This window comes from Pan paniscus, chromosome 3, assembly GCF_029289425.2.
Source record: "Pan paniscus chromosome 3, NHGRI_mPanPan1-v2.0_pri, whole genome shotgun sequence".
Classification (NCBI taxonomy): Eukaryota; Metazoa; Chordata; class Mammalia; order Primates; family Hominidae; genus Pan; species Pan paniscus.
Genome location: NC_073252.2, coordinates 147,806,225 through 147,816,357, shown reverse-complemented (window position 1 = coordinate 147,816,357; position 10,133 = coordinate 147,806,225). Strand labels below are relative to the sequence as shown.

The following is a 10,133-nucleotide window of genomic DNA, read 5'->3' as shown; positions in this document are numbered from 1 at the left end:
ATCACAGAAGACTCTTCCCCTACTTCAAATTCTAATCACGAGTTCCAGGCTGTGACCTATATTTCTGACCTACCATTTATAAATCAGGGTTCTCATGACCTTCAACTCAGTTTGAATAATTGGCTAGGACTGCTCACAGAACTCAGGGAAACACTTTACTTACATTTACCAGTTTATCAATAAAGGATATAATAAAGAATACAGATAAAGAGAGGCACAAGGCAAGCTCTGGAAGGACTGAACACAGGAGCTTCTGTGCCCATTTACGTGGTTGTGCCACCCTTCCAGCACATGATGCATTCACCAGTCCAGAAGCTCTCCCAACCTTATAGTTTAAGGACTTTTATGGAGGTTTATTAACTCCATTTTCAGGCCCTCTGTCTGCTCTAGAGAATGAGGGGTGAGGCTGAAAGCTCCAAGCTTCCAATCATGGCTTGGTCATCCTGGTGACCAGCCCCCTTTAGGAGCCCAGCAAAAGTCACCTCATTAGAACAAAATATGCTCTTATTACCCAGTAAATTTCAAGGGATTTAGGAGCTCATTGTCAGGAACCAGAGTCAAAGATCAAATATTGAACAAAAGATTCTCCTAGCACCCCTATCACTCAGGAAAATGCAAGGATTTTAGGAGCTCTGGGCCAGGGGCTAGGGGCAGTTACATATATGTCTTATTATTTCACAGTAACCCAAGGATTTAATCCCCAACCAAATAAGCCTCAAATATAAAAATATGGGAAAAATTTGCACTTCTAAAAAGTCAAAGAATACATTTCCCCCTAAGCCCTTCTGAAAGATGATGTTGGAGAACAAACAGCAATGGAAAGAGATGAATAGAGAACCTCCAATAAATAGAACTGAAAGTGAGCATTGACTCTACCCATAGGACTAAAATTAAAATAAGTCTAAAATGACAAAAGTACTTGCTATTTTTCATGGCTAGCATATATATTTAATAATTTAAGAGAAAAATAATTAGACTTTATTGGGAATTCAGTTTTGTTGTATTCTGCATCCAGACTAAAGAACTTTTAGGTTTCTTTCTCTTAGATCAAGTTCAAATTATATAAAGTTTTTATTTGAATAAGACAATAACAGTACAACTGCCATAATTTTGAGCTGATCCAGAGTTGTGTTTTTTTTTTTAATTTTTATAAAAGCCGTATATCTGCATTGTAGAAAGTTAGAAAGTACAGATAAGCAAAATTAAAATATCATGTTTCTATCACCAAGAGATTACTATTCTTAACCTTTTAGTGTATATCCATGTTTTGTGTGAAACCGTTTTTCTCAAAATTTATTTTTTGAACATTCAGTTGGAAAAAATGTTTTGTCTCTATCAAAATAAATCTATTAACTGTATTTTGTGTCTGTGTTCATGAAAAAGTAAACTCTAGTGTAAAGAGAAACCCAAGAGATGGCGCAGATAAGCAAAAAGAGAAAAAGTCTTGAACGTCTAAGGAAGTACAAATTCATTTGATGGTGAATTGCTCTCTTTTATAGATAACTTCATGAGCATCCACAGACTCTGCTTAGCAACACAGCTGGAGGTTATCAGTTCAGACAGGCTAGAGAAAAATGTCCAAATTACTTCTCAACCAAAATGGAAATGTTTTCCAAACATTGCAGAGCAGGAAGAAGCCCAGAGAATGAGTGAGAGCAGCAAGTCCAAAATATAAAGGAAACAATTCATTCTGTAGTTCCAGTTTTTAAATGACAATAAAATTGGCCTATCGCTTTTTGCCTGGTCTTCTAAGCACCTCACATGTATTACTGCATTTTTTTGGTAACATTATCAAATAAAATTGTTCCTCCATATTGCCATCAGTAATTCGAATGTTCATATAATGGAGATTTGTTTTTATTGGGTAGTATATGGTAAATGAGACACTCCCGATAAATGATTTTACCTAAGGAGGAAGATGGCTCAAAACGGGCTTTGTAAAGCTAGGCTTTACAGTGGAAGTGGAACAGATTACATACAACAAGGCCTTGAATGCCAGGGTTTTTGCTTTGGATGGAAATCTTTCTGAAAGGCAATGGTAAATCTTTGGAAATTGTTGCTTAAAAGAAATTATATGACCAAAGCAGAGTGGCAAACTTTTCTTCTGTAATTATTTGATTTTGATACCTCCAAAGTTAAACCAGCTTTGTAACATGGTTGGATATTAAGAGATGGAATGCATGATACTGAGTTAGTTGTGAGAACTTCAGTGGGCCCAGGTAAGTACAATCACGAAAAAAGTAAGATTGTTTGAAGACTGTAATATTGCATTCTGATGCAAACTTATGACTTTGTCATTTTACTAATTTTGTGATTTGGGGCAAATTTTCTAATCTATGAGTTTTAGCTTTTATATCTGTAAGATATTAGAAGTATTTTGTTTTTTTCTATGCTATTATTGTAAATGGATTTATTTTCTTAATTTTCTTTTTAGATAGTTATTAGTGTGAATAAATGAAATAAATGCAACTGCTTTTAAAATTTATTATTATATTTATTTATTTATTTATTTATTTATTTATTTATTTATTTGAGATGGAGTCTTGCTTTGTTGCCCAGGCTGGAGTGCAGTGGCATTATCTTGGCTCACTGCAACCTCTGCCTCCTGGGTTCAAGGGATTCTCCTGCCTCAGCTTCCTGAGTACCTGGGACTACAGGCTCCTGCCACCATGCCTGGCTAATTTTTGTATTTTTAGTAGAGACAGTGTTTCACCATATTGGCCAGGCTGGTCTTGAACTCCTGATCTTGTGATCCACCCACCTCGGCCTCCCAAAATGCTGGGATTGCAGGTGTGAAATTTTTAATTTTTATTTTGTTCACAGGTACATGTGTAGGTCTGTTACATAGGTGAGTTTGTGTGATGGGAGTTTTTTGTACAGATTATTTCATCACCCAAGTATTAAGCCTAGTATCCATTATTTATTTATTTTTTAGTCTTCTCCCTCCTCCCACCCTCCACCATAAGGTAGGTCCCAGTGTGTGTTATTCCCTTCAATGTGGCCATGTGTTCTCATCATTTAGCTTCCACTTGTAAGTGAGAACATTCTGTATTTGTCTTTCTGTTCCTGCATTAGTTTGCTATAGATAATGGCCTCCAGCTTCATCCATGTCCCTGCAAAGGACATAATCTCATTCTTTTTTATGGCTGCATAGTATTCCATGGTGTATATGTACCACATTTTCTTTATCCAGTCTAACATTGATAGGCATTTATGTTGATTCTATGTCTTTGCTGTTGTGAATAGAGCTGCAATGAACATACACGTGCATGTGTCTTTATGATAGAATGATTTATATTCATTTGGGTATATACCCAGTAATGAGATTGCTGGGTTGAATGGTATTTCCGTTTTTAGTTCTTTGGAAAATCATTACACTGCTTTCCACAATGATTGAACTAATTTACATTCCCACCAACAGTGTATAAGCATTCCCTTTTCTCTACAACTTTACCAGCATCTGCTATTTTTGATTTTTTAATATAGTCATTCTAATTGGATGTGAGATGGTATCTCGCTGCAATTTTTATTTGCGTTTCTCTAATGACCAGTGATGTAATTTTTTTAAATGTTGATTTTGTATACTGCAACTTTACCAGCTGCAGAATGTTGTTAAATTTAAACCTCACTTTTTTGAATATTGATTTTGTATACTTCAACTTTACTAGTTGCAACTTTACTAGTTCTAACAGTTTTTTTTTGGAGCTCTTAGGGTTTTCTACATATAGGATCATGTCATCTGTGAACAGGAATAATTTTACTACTTCCTTTCTGATATCTAAATCAGATGTCTTTTATTTCTTTTTCTTAACCGATTGCTCTGGTGGAGACTTCAAGTACTATGTTGAATATAAGTGGCGATAGTTGGGATCCTTGCTTTATGCCAGATCTTAGAGGAAAAGCTTTCAATTTTTTCCCACTGATTGTACTGTTAGCTGTGGACTTTTCATAAATAGCTTTTATTGTGTGAGGGAATTTCCTTCTATACCTATTTTGTTGAGAGTTTTTATCATGAAAGGATGTTGAATTTGTCAAATGATTTTTCCACATTTATTGAGATGATTGTGTTTTTTTTTATTTGGGGTTCCATTTATTCCCTCTGCTTTATTTTTTTATTTTTATTTTTTATTATACTTTAAGTTTTAGGGTACATGTGCACAACGTGCAGGTTTGTTACATATCTATACATGTGCCATGTTGGTGTGCTGCACCCATTAACTCGTCATTTAGCATTAGGTATATCTCCTAATGCTATCCCTCCCCCCTTCCCCCACCCCACAACAGGCCCCAGTGTGTGATGTTTCCCTTCCTGTGTCCATGTGTTCTCATTGTTCAATTCCCACCTATGAGTGAGAACATGCGGTGTTTGGTTTTTTGTCCTTGCGATAGTTTGCTGAGAATGATGGTTTCCAGCTTCATCCATGTCCCTACAAAGCACATGAACTCATCCTTTTTTATGGCTGCATAGTATTCCATGGTGTATATGTGCCATATTTTCTTAATCCAGTCTATCATTGTTGGACATTTGGGTTGATTTTTATCCTTCATTCTGTTACTGTGGTGTATGACAGTGATTGATTTGTGTATGTTAAACCAGCCTAGCATTCTGGGGATAAACCCCCCTTTGTCATAATGTATAATGCTCTTGATATGTTGTTGAATTCAGTTTGCTGATATTTTATTGAGGAGTTTTACATCTATGCTCTTCAAAGATACTGGTCTATAGTCTACTTTTCTTGTGGTATCTTTGTTTGGTTTGGTTTCAGGATGATGCTGTCCTCATGAAATGAGTTAGAAACATTCCTTTTACTTCTATTTTTTGAAGGGTTTGAAAAGAATTGGTGTTAATTTTTCTTTGAATGTTTGGTGGAATTCAGTGATGAAGCTATCTGGTCCTTGGCTTCTATTTGTTGAGAGGACATTGATTACTATTTCAATCTCCTTATTAGTTATTAATCTGTTCACGATTTCTATTTCTTTTTGATTCAGTCTTGATAGGTTGTATATTTCCACAGATGTATACATTTTCACTTATACAATATATTGGCATATAATTGTTCATAATAGTTCCTTGTGATCTTTTAAAATTTTTATTACTGAGGCATCCATTGTAATGTCTCTTCTTTCCTTTCTAATTTTATTAACGTAACCAAAGAGGTGACAGATTGGTTGTCTTAGTCCATTTGTACTGCTGTAACAAAATACCTGAGACTTAGTAATTTATAAAGAATGAAAAGCCTCAGGCACCCTACTCTAATTGGTGAAAGCTGTGGCATGGGCTGCACCAAGCAAAGATTTGTCTCATGGAGAAATCTATTTTTCTAAGGTCAAGGAACCAGCTTGTTCAGTATCTAGTGAGGGCCTTTTTCATTGATAGTGTCTTCTCACATTGGCACTCTCACATGGTAGAAGATGGAAGAGTAAGAGAGGTGAACACTCTCTGAAGCTTCTTTTATAAGGGCATTAATCTATTTATAAGGTCAGAGCCCTCATGACTTAATCATTTCCCTAAAGGCCTCAATTCTTAATATAACCACAATGGAGATTCAGTTTCAACATGAATTTTGGAGAGAATATCACATTTACACCATAGCATCTATACACTGAAAACTATAACACGCTAATGAAAGAAACTGAAGAAGACAGAAATAAGTAGAAAGATATCCTGTGTCCATGGATTGGAAGAATTAATATCGTTAAAATGTTTACACTATTCAAAGCAATGTATAAATTCAATGCAGTCTCTATCAAATTTCAATGGCATTTTTTCATAGAGATGGAAAAAACAATTCCTATAGAACCACAAAAGATCCTGAAGATTCTAAATTTCATACAGAACCACAAAACATCCTAAATAGCCAATCTTGAGAAAGAAGTACAAAGTTGCAAACACCATACTCCAGATTTCAAATTAGTTACTGCATATATAGTAACCAAAACGGTTTGATACTGGCCTAAAAACAGACACGTAAACCAATGGAACAGAATTAAAAGCCCAGAAATAGGCCCAGGAATATATAGTCAACTAATTTTCAACAAGAGCACCAAGAATATATAATGGAGAAAAGATAGTCTCTTCAGTAAATGATGTTGGGAAAACTGGATAGTCACATGCAAAATCATAAAATTGGACCTTTATCTTATTCCACACATAAAAATCAACTCCAAATGGATTCAAGTAAGACTTGAAACCATAAAACTTCTAGAAGGAAACATAGGGGAAAGACTCCTTGACATTGGCTTTGGAATGTAATTTTGGTCATCATACAGGCAACAAAAGCAAAAATAAACAAATGGACCTATATCAAACTGAAAAGCTTTGCACAGCAAAGAAAACAATCAACAAAATGCAAAGGCAACTGACAGATTGGGAGAAAATATTTGTAAACCACATTCCTGATAAGGTATTAACATCCAAAATATAAAGGAACTCAAACAACTCAATAGCAAAAAGCCAAATAACCTGATTAAAACATGGGTAAAGGTCTCAAATAGACATTTTTCCAAAGAAGACACAAAAATGGCCAACAGGTATATGAAAAGGTACTCAGCATTGCTAATCATCAGGGAAATGTAAGTCAAAACCATGGTGAGATATCCCTCACACCTGTTAGGAAGGTTATTATGAAAAGATGAAAGATAGCAAGTGTTGGGGAGGATGTGAGCAAAAGGGAACCCTAGTATACTGTTGGTGGGAATGTAAGTTGGTACAACTATTGTGGAAAATAGTGTGGAGATTCCTCAAAAATTAAAAACAGAACTACTATATGATCCAGCAATCCCTCTTCTGGGCATGTATCCAAAGGAAATGAAATCAGTACCTTGAAAAGGTATCTGTTGTCCCATGTTCATTGCAGCTTTAGTCACAATGGCCAATATTTGAAACCAACCTAAGTGTCCATTGACAAATGAATGGATAAAGAAATTGTGGTATATATGTGTGTGTGTGTATATATATATATATACACACACACACAATGTGATATTATTCAACCTTAAAAAAGAAGGAGATTCTGCCATCTTTGACAACATAGATGAATTTGGGAGATATTATGCTAAGTGAAATAAGCCAGACAGAAAAAAAAATACTGCATGACCTCATTTATATGTGGAATCTAAAAAAGTTGAATACATAGAAGCAGAGAAAGAACAGTGGTTACTAGGGACCTGGGGATAGGGGAAATGGGGAGATGTTGGTCAAAGGCTTCAAATGGACAGTTCTATGATGAATAAGTGCTAGAGACCTAATGTACACCATGGCGACTATAGTTGATAATAATGTATCGTATACTTGAAATTTGCTAAAAGAGTAGATCTTAAGTCTTCTCACTACACACACACAAAAGTAATTACATGAGGTGATGGATATATTACTTGCTTGTGGTAATCATTTCACAAGGTATATGTGTATCAAAACATCAGTGTACACCTTGAATAGATACAATTTTCAAATTTGCCAATTATGCCTCAATAAAGCTTAAAACATATGGAAAGTAATGTTCATTTCACAGGGTTGTTAGAGTTTAGACAGTATCTACAAAGCACTTAATACAATGGCAGCCATATGTAATAGGTGCTTAATGAATGAAAAGTAATTCAAAACCCCAAAACAAACAAACTAAGGGGTTAGTTTTATGAGTAGAGGAAAGTTAATTGAAGGGAATACAGTATCCTTCTTTCTTTCATGTACCAGAGACACTTGTACTTAACAATTGTACAAAAATAATTTCTGTGTCTTTCTCTCCTCTACAGACTGTGAGATTCTCAAGATGGGAGAATGTCTTTATTGTTATATACTCATACCTAGGACCATTGCTGACACACAACACATAATCAATATTTGTTGCAGTGAACTGAGCTGAAATTGACCACCATTAGCTGTTTCTCTCTGCATGCTACTATATTATGGGAAAATCGCTGAACAAATATTCCCCAACCGTGGAGTATGCTTGTGATTTTCTGACTTAAAATAGAAAGTATTTGATGTGCATAACATTCAAATTCTGTGCGGGCTCTGGGCGATAACTCAAAGGGAGAGATGTCATCTGAACCTGAGAGCAGAAGGACTACAGGACTGCTTTGAGGACAGACATGTTATGTATTAAGATATTCTGGACTGAGAAAGCAAAAAAGGTGTAGAATATGAATCTTAAATGGACAAATCCCAAGGACTCTGCTTCATTGATGTAAAATCAAGCTGTTTCTCACACAGGCGAGTTCTGCCTGAGAGCCTGATTGGGGTGAATGACAGCAAAGAGTTCCTTTCTTCCTTCCAGGTGGGCTAGGTGCTAAGTTACAAAGGTGCATCTCAGCTTCTGCCCCTGTGAACTAGTCTAGTGTGGCAATGAGGATGTGCACCTCCCTTACAATGTTCTACCTAGTTTTCACCAAAATAATCCTTAATGTTTATAGGTTTCTTAAAAAAAATTTTTAACCCCTTTTCTTCTTGCCCCGAGCATCATTGTGTTTCTGGCTTAGCCAAAGTTTTCCTCTTGCCCCGAGTCTTGTCATCGTAGTCCTGGTTCAACTTCCACATTGCCAAATTCATAATAAATTATTATAGTGGTCATTTCAGAATGGAGGGGATTATTGGTGAATTTAATTTCATTTCTTTGGGTTTTTCCTTGATTTATTTTTTAATTAAAAAAATTGAATGCTTCAAGAATTTTCATGTCACCTATGCACAGGGGCCATGCTAATTCTTCTCTGTACTGTTAAAATTTTAGTATATGTGCTGCTGAAGCAAGTACTTCTTTTTCTATCACCTCCAAGTGGGCATTACTTTTGCAATTAGTTACAGAAGTTATTGAGAAAAAAAGAAAATTATCAACTTGCCCTGAAAAATCCTAATTATCTTCCTTTAAACATTTAAACTCATATAATTGTATTAACATTTTAACAGAGAAAATCTACACCCCCCCCCCCACCTCCCACCTTCTGAGACATTAATGTGTTACACTCCACAGTTTTTGGGAGGTGGCATCTCTCCAGAGAATACAGGATGGGGGAGTTACCCAAGGCTTGGCACGATTTACACTGAGTGAGATCATTGCTCCATCTGAGGTTTCTTCACAGTCCAGAATGTTGAGAGATGCAGGACTCACTCCAAATGCCATGTGAATCTGTGGACTGTGACCCAGTAATCACATATCCCAAGAGGGGCTGCTAGATATGTTTTAAGAAGCCAGTTGGTATTAATTAATATTACTATTTTCTTGTCAGCTGCTTTTGACACTTCATAAAATTATTCATTAGCTAGTTAGCTCTCTTCTCGATTCTCTTTACTATGTTTGCACTAATTTAATTTGGAATTGTTACAACCATTGCCACAATTTTCAGTGTGGCAAAATCTTAATCATTAAATCCAGGGACCTATAAAAGTTCAAGATGACAGAATATTAGAAGTGTGTTTAATAGGCTTCCTCTGTGTAGCAGATACTAACTGGCTATAACAGTTTCATCTTTTCCATGGGGATATGTTTCAAGACCCCCAGTGAATGCCTAAAATCATGGATAGTACCAAATCCCATATATACTATGTTTTTTTTTCTATACATACATACCTATGATAAAATTTGATTTATAAATTAGGCACATTGAGAGATTAACAATACCTAATAATAATATAGAACAACTATAACAACATGCTACCACCACTACTCTTGTGCTTTGGGGACATTATTAATTAAAATAAAGGTTACATGAACACAAGCACTCAGATACTGCAACAGCTGATCTGATAACAAAGAGAGCTGCTGAGTTCCTAGTGGGTGGGTGGCCTCTACAGCATGGCTACACTGGACAAAGTGATGACTCCTGTCCCAAGTGGTATGGAACAGGACAGCTTGTGATTTCATCATGTTACTTAGAATAGCTATCAATTTAAAACTCATGAATTGTTTATTTCTGGAGTTTTCAATATAATCTTTTAGGATTGTGGTTGACTGTGGGTAACTGAAACTGTGGAAAGCAAAACTGAGTATAAGCAGAAGCTACTGTATTTCTAAACTCAACTTTCTCTTTTCACTCAGCTCCTCTTAAACCTGTAAGTACTCACCAACCTTAACATGGAATACTAGAGTATTAAAATGAGTGATGATGGATGGGATTTATTTTGAGTACAGGTCAAGGTT

The 10,133-nt window shown here is 35.6% G+C and overlaps 1 non-coding gene across 1 annotated transcript; it reads right to left on the bottom strand.

The window, feature by feature from the left end:
• Nucleotides 1-8,642: 8,642 nt before the first annotated feature.
• On the bottom strand, nt 8,643-8,750 carry LOC112439667 (U6 spliceosomal RNA). The gene has a single exon (XR_003027919.2). It is a non-coding gene; the product is annotated as a U6 spliceosomal RNA (small nuclear RNA).
• Between the last annotated feature and the right edge of the window lie 1,383 nt (nt 8,751-10,133).